The sequence below is a fragment of the Parasteatoda tepidariorum genome, chromosome 3 (genome assembly GCF_982258835.1).
Source record: "Parasteatoda tepidariorum strain Cologne lab strain chromosome 3, Ptep-v5.0, whole genome shotgun sequence".
Taxonomy (NCBI): domain Eukaryota; kingdom Metazoa; phylum Arthropoda; class Arachnida; order Araneae; family Theridiidae; genus Parasteatoda; species Parasteatoda tepidariorum.
In genome coordinates, this window is record NC_141757.1 from 52951311 (window position 1) to 52966992 (window position 15682).

Sequence of the window (15682 nt, forward strand, 5' to 3'; positions counted from 1 at the left end):
TAATTTATTTATCAAGCGGTTCTTTCATTTGAGTGGAAATATTATGCAGTGTGAATTAGATCATAATATACTATATCATTTTTGTTCTTTGGTGTGTTAATTTTCGTGCTTATCTTCCCTGTAAATCACATGTTTGGGTAACCTTTCTATGCCAGTATTTATTTATTTATATTTGCTTTTAATCTATTAGTTATTACCTTTTTTCAATTCAAACTAATTTTAGGAATTGTTGCTTTCAACACTTCTGTTTCATCCATATTCCTTTTGCTTGTGGTATTAGATGAATTTTAAACAAGCCGGCGGCATCCCTAAGTACTCATTACATCACGATTTGCGCGATTGTGCTTGTCTCACGTTAACATCGTAATCATTAAAAAAATATTTCATGCATTGTTGCAATTCATACGGATAATAGCTGTCACAAAATTTATCGTTAGCTTCTCAACTATAGTAAAATATTTCAGCGTAATCAATTATCTAAACTTACTTTAAAGTACCTTCAAAAAAGGACAACCAAATTAAATGATGGTATTCTGTTTATGATTTGATTAACAGCTAAATGTTTGGGTTCTGCGGAATGATTTTGTAAGGTAACCTGCATATTCATTAAGATTGTTTCTCAAATGTTATATTTCTAATATATTCTAAGGATCGTGAAAAATCTTGGTCACGAGATAATTGCCCAGTTATTCGAGAATCTTATCCTTTTTTATTTTATTTTATAACCGTCGTTGAACAGCCGACCCAACTTCATGGGTTTACGACTACTAACGTTCAACTCCGTAGCCTTGTAATTTTGAACTAATCCAGAAGACAAGGAAACTCCTGGATCAGTACCCCCAGAGGTTTTGATTTGTTGTGGGAACATGGAGGACTTTGAGACTCGACAGATTTAACGTGCATCAGTCACCATTTACTACACGGGGAGTCTTCGGCCGGCGAGGATCGAACCTACGACCTCTTGTCGAACCCACGACCATTTTTTCTTTTTACTTTCAACTCTTGAAAATTAAAACGAGCTTATATATAATCAAAAACTCGAAAATTAAATAAATGTTCTTACTTCTCATTGTAATAATAAATATATTATCATTGATTATATAAAGAAAAAGTGCACGAAAAAAGCACTTAGCATTGCAATAGTTTACCAACAAATTTGAATTTTGTAAGAAGGAAAAAAAAACGTGTTCAGTTAAAAAAAATAAGTAAGGGTTTTTCAGCAAGTCAAGCTTTAACTTTGTAATTGCAATTCAATTATGTGGGCAGCAGAGCAGCCAGCGTGATATATTTTTTTTTAATATAAGTTTAACATTCTCGAACTAATTATAGATTGTTAAATTTTTTTCCATCTTACTCTTTGTACATTTTTCTGTATTACCTTCGTATTTTCTAGTTTCCAAGTTTTATAATTTTTGCACATCAAACTGAAATACAATGGGAAGTTGAACATCCAAAACAGCAGCGGTGGTTCTAGTGATTTTTTAAATAAAAAGAGATCAAATTCGTTTATTTGTTTTGCTAATAATTGTTTCCTCATAACAATATTCGAATCTGTTATATTTTTCTGAATGCATGTTAATTTCAAAAATATATGTAACTGTTTTTTATATACATTTCTATAACAACATTCTAATTAAATTTCGCCACAAATAGTTAGAAAATATTGCTATTTTTTGGTAATAAATAATATATATATTATTTCTTGATTTAAATAATATTAACATAAAAATAAATATATATAAACAGCTTCAAGTGAATTAAATTAAATATCATTTGAGAAAAGGGGACAAAAATTGCTTGTTAAATTGAATCAGTAAATGGTATGGCACAATATACATTCTAGCTCAGATCACTCCATTGAACTTAAGTAACTCGCTAGTGCTGCATTTAAAATCTATTTCTGTTGTACTGTGTAGAACTACTAACTTGTGGCACAAATTTACGAATATTAAGGATATTTTGTGCAATAGCTTTAAAAATAATATAAATTTTATTAAGGAAGTTCGGACTTACTTCTTCCACTCAAAATTAGCAAATGAATGTACTTTTTTTAATTTTTGAAAAATAGACGACCTTTTGAAGGGAGATCGGAAAAAGAAGGGAATTTGCATATTTAAAAGCAAGCGCATTCAATTTCGCCTTAAATTATCGATCGGGTTATTGACATGGGTGTACTGAATTCCTGTTTGTAAAAGCAAACGCCATGAAACGAGTTATGCTTGTATTTGTATCTTAGTTCAATTTATGTTTGGTTTACCTTTGAAATTTCAAAATTTGATGGCCAATTGTTGTTAAAACCACCAAAAATTTTAGCAAATTATCTAACCTTCTATTTTTTCCCCCTTTAGTTTTGTAACTTCCCTTAATCTGTATATTTTCTGAGAAAATGAAAATACTACGAATAATAGTTTATCCACTGGTTTTTGTCATTTGGAAACCCAAACTAATACTGCATTTTACGTGATAAAGAATGTTTCATACTTTATATGTATTTTCTTTGTTATGTTTATTTCTCAAAATTGGATTATGAAGCTAAATTTATAGAATGTTTACATTATCATATTATCTTATATGGCTTATCTTCGTATTTCTTGTGAACTTTGGAAACTAGGTAGAAACTTTTCGTTTGTTACTTTCTTTATTTTTTTTTCTACGCCAAATATTTTTCAAACATTTGTTTTAGCTTTTAGTCTTCAATTTTAATTTTCGAATGCATTTAATGTGTATTAGTTTTTCATTATTTAAAAAAATAAAATTTATGGTTTTATTATTCATTTTACTAGAAAGATTTTTTTAATAAATTTATGTATTTTTTATAATATATATATATATATATATTTTTTATTTTGTCCTTTTACTTTCTTCCCTAACTTCTATATTTAATGTTTTTCTTATTTTATGTTTTTATTATATAAATTATTCTTATTCATATATCAATATATTAATCAATAATTGATGTAATCATATCAATAATTGATATAATAATTCACAATCATTCAATAATGGATATAATCAATCAATAATGGATATAATCAATCAATAATTGATATAATCATTCACAAAGTTTATTGTTATCATGATGATTATCATGAAGCAAAATCAGAAGCAGGAAAGATTTTTATTGATTCACTTTGAAACAGTACTATATACATAACGCAATAAAAAAAGGAATAAAAAAAAAAGAGATAATAACGAAGAAAACTAAGAAAAATAATAAGTTTTATTTACTGCGCACATGCTGCAAGTATATCAAACTCATAAAATAAGTTAAAAATCCAAAGAAAACGCAGAAAAAAATTTAAAGAATTATGAAAAAGAAGGGAAAAAATTATTAAAATAAAATATTTAAAAAAATTATTTTTATTTAAATTAAAATTAAAAAACCGGAAAATAAAAATAATGAAAAGATATAATCTTGTCATCAGCTCACACGATTATATTATATTATCGTAATTTTTACTTAATTTGCTCTATTTTCGTTTTTTTTATTTTGTTATTTATTATTATTATTATTATTTTTTTTTTTACTATTGTATTGCTATATATTGCTTTGGCTATATTGATTCAATATTAGATTTCATCCTTTTTGCAGATATCGCGTGAGCTGATGACGAGATTAAATCTTTTCCTTATTTTTGTTTTCCGGATTTTTAAGTTCCAATTTTTTTAAATAAAAATATTTTTTAAAAATATTTTATTTTAATAATTTTTCTTTTTTCATTATTCTTTATTATATTTTTTATATGTTTTCTTTGTATTTTTAACTTTTAAATATGATTACTAAAATTTTTGAGCAGTATATACTTTGTTTTTACTAGGGGAGAGTGGGGTCAATTGTAAGATTTTTTACTTAACTATTTTTAACTAACAAAAAATCCAATATATTATTAGTATTTATTGACAGACGTGTAAAGTAGACTATCCTCTACTAGAAGAAAAATAAATACCTGATTTTAAATATTATTATATTAGTTATTAACAATTTTTGACAGTCGTGCACTTGTTACAATTGTCCCCACTTACGGGGTCAATTGTAACAGTTCATAAATTCAACTAAAACATAGTTAATTATACATATTATCATAGTTGTGATATATTTTTTTGTTGATCAAAATAGTAGTGATATTTTAGGAGTAAAAATAATAATGAACAGAGACCTAAAGGGTTAAACTTTTAACTTTAAGGGGTTAAAAATTTTAATTTATGCTGTGAAAGGTGACAAATAAAATAATGCACATGCAACATAATATAAATGCTATAGGAAACTATTGGTGGTTCTTAAAGAGTTAAGTAATGGTTTGTAAACATAAGATTATTTATTTTCAACTGTTACAATCGTCCCTTTACTTATTGTTACAATTGTCCCCAAGACGCCATTTCAGCTTCATTTGTTAAAAACAATGCTAATTAATTAGCAAAACTAATCTTTTTTTTATTGAAATGTTAATTAAGGTGTCCACTTACATATTCGGTTGCTAATTTTTATTTGTTTAAACAAAATTACTTTGTTATAATATACACTGGTTATCATAAATTAAGGAAAATTCACAAAAATCGCGATAACTCAAGAAATTACACATGGAATTTTATGAAACTTACCCACAATATACAACACATAGTAAGGTATTAAACAACATAAAAAGAAATTATCAGACATTAATAGTAGTATAGAAATTAGCACATGTATAAAATAAACAAATTGGAAGTATCGGTTTGCAATAGAAAAAGTACCTTTAATATGGAATATGATTGCCTCTAGAAGCAATACAGCACAAACAGCGATGTGTGATGCTTTCAATTATGCGGTCTATCAGTTCAATAGGAAGTGAGAGCCATTGCTCTTGTAAAGCAGTTGCAAGGGTCTGAGGGGGCGGATTGATGGCAGATACACGCCTCCCTAGAGCATCCCAAACGTGCTCGATAGGATTCAAGTCCGGGGATCGAGCTGGCCACTCCATGCGAGTAATTGTTTCCTGTTGAAGATAATCATCAACAATGCGAGCTCTGTGTGGTCTTGCATTATCGTCCTGTAACAGGAAGCAATCACCAATTGCCCCGGCATATGGGCGCACATAAGCATCAAGGATGTTGTCTCGATAAACCTGAGCATTCACGGTTCCCCTTGGAAAGACATGGAGGTATGTGCGCCCTCTTAAGGATATGCCTCCCCAAACACAGACACTGCCTCTTCCGTATGCATCTCTTTCACGGATGTTTGATGGATGATAACGGGTCCCAGGTTCTCTCCATATCAAATAACGTCTACTGTCACTTTCTAGACTAAACCTGGACTCATCCGTAAAGAGAACAGGCCTCCATTGATCTGACGTCCAGTGGACATGTTGTCGGGCCCACTGCAAACGGTCTCTCCTATGGCGTGATGTGAGCGGCACGCAAATGGCTGGTCGTCTCGCATACAGACCACCTTCGTGGAGCCTTCTGCGCACAGTTGACGTTGACACCAACCTTCCGGTGGCTGCAGCAAGAGAGGATCTAAGATGTGTCGGAGTAGCGGTTCTATTCCTGCGTGCACTTAATGTCAAATATCGGTCATCGGCACTGGTCGTAACAGTTGGCCGTCCTTGACTGAACCTCCTAGATGCCGAATCTGTGGTTTGAAATTGCCTCCAAAGTCTATGAACCACAGATGGACTCACATTTAGCCATCTGGCCACTTCTGATTGACTCTGCCCTGCCTCTAGTCTCCCGATGGCTCTCCATCGTAGTTCTTCAGGCAAATGATGCCTAGAGGTCATTATTACGAATTGGCTATCTCAGATTTTCAATGTCGCAATCACAGTAAAATTTGTGTGCTTTCTCTCAAACTTGGACTTTTATGCTCCAGGCAGATGACGTAAGCCGAGTGCAGCGCCACTAATTTGCATATTGCAATTTTACTCAGCTACTCTTAGTGGACAACATATGCAAATTTTGCACGGTTTGGCTTACTTTTGAAAGAGTTACCGCTATTTTTGTGATTTTTCCTTAATTTATGATAACCAGTGTAGTATTCTAGTACCAAAAAAAGTACTTGCGTGGCGTGAAAATATCTTTTGCGATGTAACTCTTTCAAAAGTACATAAAAATGGTTGCCATCAGGGGTGTACATGTAGATTTGTTAAATGCACCTTGTGCGCCACCTAGGAACCAAATCTAGAACCCGACACTCGAAATTTTTGCTCTGTTACAATCGTACCCTGTTACAATTGACCCCACTCTCCCCTACTGATAGAAAAAAATGGAAAAGTGCAACTTAGACAATTTTGAAACGTAATAGTGTTAGTCAGAATTATATCTGCTGCCCACCAATAAAATGTTAGTTAATTAAAAATGCTCTTTACTTGAACTATGTGGTTAAATTAAAATTGCAAAAAAAAAAATAAATAAATAAATAAAATACTACACTTGAAGACCATACTACTTCAAGTGTAAATGACGTTTTAAAATTCTGCTTTGTCTTCTTTTTCACAATCTGAATAAGTAATTATGGTTGTAACGTAAACATTAGGCTGTCGAAAATTTGTTCCTCTCTAAAAGTAAGCGAAATTTTCATTTAAATTTAAGGTTATTTAATTTCTATCTTTTGAGAGAAATGCTTCACTCTAAAAGAAAAACTTATCTGATTTGATTCAAACAGTCATGCAATGATTTAAAATGTCAGTTTTATTGGCCAAAGAAACGCAGTATAAAATAATGATTTAACAATGATTGAAAAACATTTTATTTTATAGCTTATATTTTAAAGGGTTAGACCACACTGTAGAGAAGATAAAAACAGGCTTATTTAATGAATTTTTCCCCCCTGCTAGAAAATGGGAAGAATCGTAAAAAGACCCTTCATTATAAATGTGAAAACTTCCCGTGAGCTGTAAAAATGAATTTTTTCAAAACAATACGTCGACGGCTGCACAGCTTTATTTCACAAACATTTTCTTTCTTTAAAGGTGCACGTCTTTGATCTTCGAAAATTTGGAGCGACGGCAATTTTTCTGTTCGGGTGAAAAACTATTTATTTTTCGATTATAAACGAGAAAAAGCTTCGGATTTTTAGAAATACCCATTTGTGCCACTGTAGCCTGATCAAGAGGCTTAAGAGTAGCGAGCCTGAGCTCAAGTAGTGAATTCGAACATTTTGTAGCATAATAAAATACAATTTTTAAAAAAAAATTTATGTGAGCAATGAAAAGTTAAATGAATTACTCAGCTTGCTTAGAGTACACATTTCACCACAAAGTATATATAGCGGCATATCCTTTTTTACACAAAAAGATACAAGCCGTACAAACTTTATTTGTATATTTATTTGTTTTTTGAAGATGCCAATAGAGTAAAAATGAAAATTTAATGAAAATAAAACTATTTATTAAATAAATCGACTACTCAGAATATGAAGACCACTAAGGTTTTATGGAAATTATTTGAAATCGACTATGGAAGTTATTTGTAAGACTGCCATCACTGCTGATGAAAGACAATCACTGCTAATTCAAACTGAAACATAATTGCACCCGTCATAATGACACTCATTGTTCTGTAAGGAGAAAAATACACTCAACGCTTTCAGAAGAACAATTATTAATACAGAAAAAATAATGACAGTGCTAATCGGAGAAAAAAAATTATGATGTGTTTTAGTGTTTCAATAAATTACATACAACTCGATCTACAATAAATTTATCACATGGTAATTTTACTTTATATCCTTAGATTAACTTAATTTTTAATAACCGCCAATGCAGTGAGAAATGCGCTTTATTCGTTGTAAAATTTGAGGATAATATGGCTCCAAAACGCTTCATCAAAGCTAGCAAATATTGTAGACAACACTTTTAATTATATTATTTAAAGAAAATAATGATTCGTGATTGTATAAATTTGTATTAAAAAAAGTTGCTCATTGAACTATCTAGCAACACTAATCTTTGCAAAAATGACTTTTTTTCTTAATTCAAAATTTTTCATAAATGTGAAAAATATCTGAAATATTGTTCCCCTGTCCCTAATAATATTTCCGTTGAAATGATCTAACACAAAGTCGAAACATTAATTAATAGTTTTTCTTTTTCTTTCAATCAGCACAGCAGTGCCATTTGTTGACGAGCATCATAAGTAATTTTAAAATTCGGGTTTAAATTTTCACGTTTCCTGAACACAACGTTGCAAATCAGTTATTGTCTTCTTACATTTTTCTTTAAATGGTTTTTCAAATTGGCGATGATTTTCGTGATTTGATTGTAGTGTACTAGTGTTACTAAGTGTAGTGTCAATCTTATGTAGACACTTCAGAACAGAAGTGTTATTCTCCAATAACGTCTTTCATCCAACAGTGTTCGATTTACAAATAAATAACTTCAAAATTTTAAACCGCTTAATTTGACGCTCGTTATGTAACGGATATTCAATTAGTTTCACTTATCCCAAAAAGAATTTCCCAAAGTAATTGTATATATTTTCTTCATTTTCAATTTTTATTTATTTATATGCATTTCATACTAAATACCAGTAAAAGTCGTGATAACGACTATTATGATCGCGGATGAAGTTATTGTTATAGAGAGTTATATGCAGCATATTTAATATTGAAATAGCAATAAAAAGACTGAATAAATAATAAATCGACATATTTACCTCTTTTTCTTTTATTTTGATTTATCAAAGAAAGCAGCTTTTACTGACAGATTGTACACTGATTTTCGTAGCCCTGTACTCGTAATAAAAGGCAGAAATGCGCACTATTTTAACGTTTCAACAACAAGTTTCTAAACCTTAACTAGTTTTTGCAAAATGAAAAAGAAATGGAAGCGCTGCCTTGTGACGTCAAACGATGACAGTGAATGTTGATTTTAATAGTAAGTTGTCAAGAAAGTAAATAAGGGGGGCATGATAGATATGAGGTCAACAAAAGGCGCATTCTTTTAAATGGGTCGCCCACACATTGCTTTATAAAAATAAGGGGTTAAAATTGTAAGAAGGACATTATATTCCTTTTTTTTGTTTTGATACCAGAAATAAATAGAATGTCTTTTATATTTAAACCTTATATATATTTATATAATATTGCTAACAGTAAAAAATATATTTCCCTAAAAAAAATTGTTTTAGCAGGAAGCGAATAAGTTTTGTTTTAAGCATAACATTATTGTACCTTTGGTGACTTGGAAATTCGTTGCAATAGCAAACTTCTCGTAATATTCCGTACACGTTATTTCGAGCTTTTACATCAGCTTAAATCTTTGGTTTTGTATTTTTCATTGCAAATTTGAATATTATTTTTTTATTCTAATTTAAGCGTAGTTTGATTTTGCATATCTTTATTTAAATATATATAGACAGCTTTTTATTTATTAGTGGAAAAATGTAATATAAGGGTTATAATTTTGGTATAATGCATAAATTAGAATTTAAAATGGAATCGATTATTTAACGCTAGTGTTTAAGTCAAATCTTTTGTAATGTAATATGTAGTAGTAAGAGTAATATGTTCCGAAATAAGCTGAAAGTTTCCGTTTGTGTTTCTTATGTTCTTTGGTGATTGATTGGTTACAATTTATTATTATGTTAATGAAGTATAAATTATTATAAAAGAATCTGAAATTATCTTTGAATTAATAAGTTCTGAATAATAAAGACAATTGTTTACTCAATACATTATTAAAATATAAATAAATAAAAATCCTGCAGTCTTTTACTCTAACTTTTAAAAGAAAGTAAAAATAATTTCCATTCTTTAGAAGGTAAAGGTAAGGAAAATTCAGATGTTATTATGGTTTTCATGAATGAATAGATACAGTGGTCTGCCCAGGGTATGTTTGCTACCGTTAAGCGGTACTTTCACAAATTCAACTTTAGGAAAAACGGTAGTTTCACAAAATACTTTTAATAAAGCAAGTTCTCATGCAAACCCTGTTCTCGTTGCATCTAGGGAAAAGAGGAGCCAGTTGTATTTTACGAAACGGTAGCACATGTTTGGTCATATACTGCAATATCGTAAACCTAACCGGTCGCTCAGTTTTTTAAATGAAACAAATAGGGATTTGTAAACTTTACTGGAAATCAAAGTTCGAACATTATTATAAACATTCGAACATTATCTTAAACACTATTGTAAATTTATTCTAACAGACCTTTAGTTTTTATGAAAGATTATTTTTCCTCCGTGAAACTTTTTTCTGTATAACCTAGTCGAAAATTTTCTCATAATGAAAATAACTTTTAGTGCTAGTACTGTTATATGCATGTTTTTATTAAAATCAAGTTGAAATTTAACTATGGACAATGATTTTTACGGAACTTTAAAATTTACAGTTTTACAATAGCAAAATGATCTTATGTATATGGGGAAAAATATGCAGAAATTTACCTGTCATAATGATTTTTTTTTGAAGTGACAATTTTTGAAAATATTTTTGTACTTTACAATACTTTTGTATTGAGTTTTTACTATAATTTTTAATTTTCACAAATAATGTCTAAATTTTCGCAAAATGGGTAGCTCTCAAAAAAACCAAGACAGACCCCTGAGATATGAATGAATTAAGAATATTGGTTATTGCTTTTGGCTATAACGGTTTACACGTTGTCCGTAGTTTTAAGAACTAATGCCTGACTTTTTTGGATCCAGGTTACACCAGTTAAATTTTATTTCAATAATTTGAATTACATTTTGCGATTTAACCAACTCTTATTTTCATTATTTATAATAAAATTTATAAAGTGAAAATATTTTGGTTTGTAATAATATATCTATACGCTTTATTATAAAATTTGTGAGCGTTTCTTTAAGTACTCAACTTTCAGCTCCTTTTATAATTTTTTGTAGCCCTAACCCATTTGTGCTTAGTTCCTTTTTTCTTTACGGTAAATAACAAATAAAGAGTTGGAGCAGAAAATTTTCATTATAAGTATATATTGTGCAAAAATAAGTTCTTTTTACCATAATATAGTAACAATAAAAATTAAAATAATTAAAATAATAGTTCAGATTAAAATTAATATTTTGATCTGAAGTTTAACCAGAGTGTCAATTTTCAAAAATCCATTAGGCTTCAACATGATTAGTACTACCGCCTTTTTACATAATTGCAAAATTCGTGTCTTGGCTAGGAGTGCAAATTGTAGAATATAATATCAGAGGTCTGTCTAGGTTTTTCTGAGAGGTACCTATTTTGTGAAAATTTGGACATAATTTGTGAAAATTAAAAATTATATTAAAAAATCTTTTAAAACACAGTTTTAAATTATTTGCAGCCTATTATGCAAATATTTTTAGACGAAATTTTTGTTGCGAATATAAAAACTTGTTTTAAAATATAAAAGCATTTTTTGAAAATATTTTTATTTTAAATATTTAAAAAAATTAAAGGAAATAGTTAAAGCATTGATTTTTGTTGTTGCCGTTGTTTAGTATTTAATACTACAGTTTAATTTATGTCTGTAATCATTATTTTCATGTGAGAAAAATGATTAATGAATATAATTTTGTATTTTATTTTAGGTATAATTTTGATACCAGTGGATTTCTGAAACGTTTTTATTATAATTCACAACTTCGCATTCAATAATATGTTTAATTTTTTTATGCTAATGTAGGGATGAATTAGTTAGCGTTCATATGAGTTATTCCAAGAACTGCGAGAAAAGTGATCCCAGTATTTATATCTTTTCTAAAAAAAATAATACTGGATTTTTTTTTCTCCATTTCAAAGTTAAAATAACGAATATGCAATAAATGAGTTATTAACATAGTCAAGTGTTAAAAAACCGAAATAAAAAAATAATGAATTACTTTAAAACATATGAGAATGTGCCTTTTCTTTCTTACGTTTGTTCACCTTTTCAAGGAAGGTGAATACTTTAGTTTTTATTATGAAAAAAATTGCGATTACGAAATTCCTTTATTTAGATAATATACTTAATACAAATTTCCACAAAATTGCTCAATAAATTGCAATGGTAGTTTTGCTTAAGAAAAGAATTTAGTTTTGTCAAAGTATTTTTTGTCGTTCATTTAATTTTGTTTATTGATATGGAAGTTTTATTTTCCGTTAACTGCTAAAAAATTTTCTTTTAGCCATGTGGTCTCAGCACAAAAATGGCTTCAACTAGAAAAAAAATCCGATTTTTTTTTCGAGGGGGGGGGGGGGTGAAACTTATAAGTTGTTGATGCAATTTGTTACTAATAGGAAGGACGTTTAAATCACTAAAAATAAGTTTAGTAGATGTTGGAATTTTTTTAGGCTGTTTATTCATTTTTTATATCAGAAAAATTTATGATTACAGTGCAGCAATTTTGTAAAGTTTAATTTTTGTTTTCATAAAATAAAATAAAAATTAGTTACATTTTTCTATTCTAGCCATATATAATGAATTGTTGAACAGATTTTGTGAATAAATCTAAATTAACTTGTTAAATAGCTGTTAATTGTTGAAAAAATTGGTCAATTAGCAAAAAAGGTGTTCCGATATTCCTGATTAAAAAATATTCCGCCGCCTTTATTTGTCACGATTTTTATCTTTTTGTCCTAACATCCCTCATTTTTTTTTTGTGCTCTTCACATACCATTTTCTAGGAATATATAGGCGGAGTTTAAAATAATCGATTTGAAAAGTGGAGAGAATAGTATTTTCGATCCAACATCTTTTTTTATTTAATTAATAATGCTCGTAAAAATCACATAATTTGATAGTTCTAACTTGAAACCGTCCATTCAATTTATTTCTCAGGTTTTGCACCCAAGACAATATTTATTGAAATACAAAAATAATCGTGTATGTTGCTTAAAAATCTACTTCTAATTTTTATTTGTACTAATTCAATACGTTTGTTTTGTACAACTTGATAAAAATCTGACAGTAATATTTAATGTTCCTTCAAACATAAAAGAGTCCTATATAAAAATTTGATAAAATTGCGGCCCGCCATTTGACTGGTGTTTTTAATTGCGGCCACGGGCCTCATGTAAGTTGGAAACCCCTGTAGCTTATTTATTATTTTTAGCAAATGTAGTTACAACTTTGGTCGGGTGGTGTTCTGTAGTGTAACAATTATTCATCCGTCTCTTACATTTGATTTTAAAAATGATCGATTTTAATTAACAATACAGTAATCATATCGTAGAATTTTTAAACGGTAAATTTTAAGATCATTCACCTAATTACTTCCATACATATTCGCCTTTTTCATTTCGTCTTAAGCTTTTTCAAAAGTTGTCTAGTATATGTATACTGTTCCAAAAAATGTTCGGATTTTCTGGAAAAATATCCTGACTTTTTCTTTGGACCACTGCGAGGCAGGAATATATATTTTAAAGTAAACTATATTGGAGAGTATAGGTACCAATTAATTTTAAAGTAAACTTTTCTGGCAATTATTTTATTTCCCATGGCGCAAGAAGGCATCTTAACAAATCTTTTTCTATTGTTGTTAATGCTTGGAAAATTTGTAATATTGGTCCTTTTTTTTCTTTTAATCATTCATGCTGCACATAAAAATATAAACGTATTTTTTATTTATGGTACTTTACAGAGTAAAATTATTGTTTCACAAATTGCTGTGAAATTGCTGCTTCAAGCAATTGCTCCAAAATTCCAAGGCACACAATTACATCATTGTAATAGATTATTATTTTTATAATCCCATTATTTTTCCATAGTTTTTCCTATATTTACCATTATTTTTCCTAATAAAAAAGCTTTTTTTTTCAAAGCTTTTTAAGAAGTTTTGGCTATTTTATTTACTCACCAATCTCATACATCATTGGATTTAGCTCATCACTTAAAACATTTTATGAATTGTATTTTACTTATAAATTAACACATATCAATCCGCATGACATAAATTCGTCCGTTGTATATTAAAAATTAGTAAGATGCCACTGCCGCTATTTTGAGTGTTTAACTTTACGTTACGTTTTGCTGATAAAAACTATAAGACTTAAAATTAGAAAAAAGAAAAAAAATATGCGTAGAAAAATGTACAAGAAGTTAGATGGAATAAAGAAAAATTAACATTTGATAATTAGTTTTGTTAAACTAGCAATAAAAAATAGCATGAGTGCAGCCTCATAACTAAATTTCCAACTGAAGAATTAAAATTTGAAGTTCTTAAACAGAGGTTTTTTATTCAAAAACTCTTTTTTTTTTTTTTTTTTTTTTTTTTTTTTTTTTTTTTTTTTAAAGAAATGCCAATTTGTTAGAAAGTTATCAAAAGCAATTTTATGCTCTTCGTTTTTTTAAATTTTTTATGACGCATTTTGTTTTACTGTGCAAAGACTGTTAGTCTTAGAAACTTGAAATTATGATTGAGTGTAAAAAATGTACTGAGAATACTGTACGGAGACATAGAATAGAAACATTTAACATCTGACAATTAATTCGTGATGTTTGTAATAAGAATTTTCGTGCGATTCGCTTTTCAGCTCGTTGAAATGCTACTACCGAGTTGAAATTTGACATGGATTTGAAAATTGAGCATTTTTATTTGTGGACTTGACGCACGTTTTTTTAGAGATCAGATCAAAAGTTACTGCAATTTTAAGTGATTTTTTTCTGTCGGTTTTTGCAGTAAATAATTTTATCCGTTGCAATAAGATATGCAAAATAGGAAATTCTTTTTATTAGAAATCCAATATTTTAATACCTTTATTCACTTTAATCTCGAGGCATCCAATAATGTATGTTCGGAACACTTTTTGTGGATCACCATAAACTTTTGTCTCATTATAATTAAAAGTCTTTTAATATTCTTATAAATCCGCACCTTTAAGCTATTGAAAATACACATAATGGCCAATGTATTTAAATTCGAAACTTTTTTTTTAATATATATAATTATTTTGTTGAAAATAACGCATGCGTCACATTTTTAAGTGTTTGTATAAAAATAAATTCAACATATTATTTTGCATTTCAAATTAAATATTATTTGTCTTATGTATATATTTTTTTTTAGAAAAATTTGATATTAGTGATGTTTATGAATGTAATCGGGTTGACTTGTGGGCCATCACCTTTTAGTACAGCTAATACTGAGTGAAACATGTTTCAAAATTTAATAACTTAGTATATTTTATAAGATAATTAAAAGAAATCTGATATATTTTGATAATATACATTTGAATTATTTAATAAAATAGAAAACACATCAATTGTACAAATAAATTAATTGTATAATAAATTGAACAAATAATATGTTCGAGATCTCTTTATAAAACGATATAAAAATAAGCAAAATTTAAAATTATCGTATAAATTTTTGACTTTAAAAAATTGCATGTTTTATTAAGTCAAAATAAATCGACGTTTTAAATTTAATTTAATGAAACCGCTGAGGAACCTAAGTTTCAAATTCATTCGAAGATCATGACGCTTTTGAAAGCTAAAAACGTAAAATTAGGGTATTGCTGCATTTTTTGTCACCATTAAAAAAAAAAAAAAAAATTTTTTTTAAAAATACACCATTTTTTATAAAATAATTGGTTTAATAACAAATATTATATGCTTAGATGGAGGTACAAAAAAATTTTCAATACCAAACTGAAAAAAGTAGGTATTTTAAAGCGGACTCCATACTAATTTCATCTATAATTTGTTTATTAACCTCTAACAATTATTCATAAAATTCCTAACACCCTCAAATATTTATACTAAAGGTCTTCATCAAAAAGGGGGAGGGGAATGATAG

General features: G+C 28.5%; 2 protein-coding genes across 4 annotated transcripts in view; one reads left to right on the plus strand and one right to left on the minus strand.

The window, feature by feature from the left end:
* Positions 1 to 8756, minus strand: part of LOC107446079 (putative sodium-dependent multivitamin transporter) — a 62693-nt gene extending 53937 nt beyond the window's left edge. The window contains exon 1 of the mRNA XM_016060618.4: positions 8629 to 8756. The gene's annotated coding sequence lies outside the window, so the exon portion shown is untranslated. The remainder of the gene's footprint in view (positions 1 to 8628) is intronic.
* Positions 1 to 15682, plus strand: part of LOC107446086 (poly [ADP-ribose] polymerase tankyrase) — a 100937-nt gene that overhangs the window by 8389 nt on the left and 76866 nt on the right. The window lies entirely within an intron of this gene.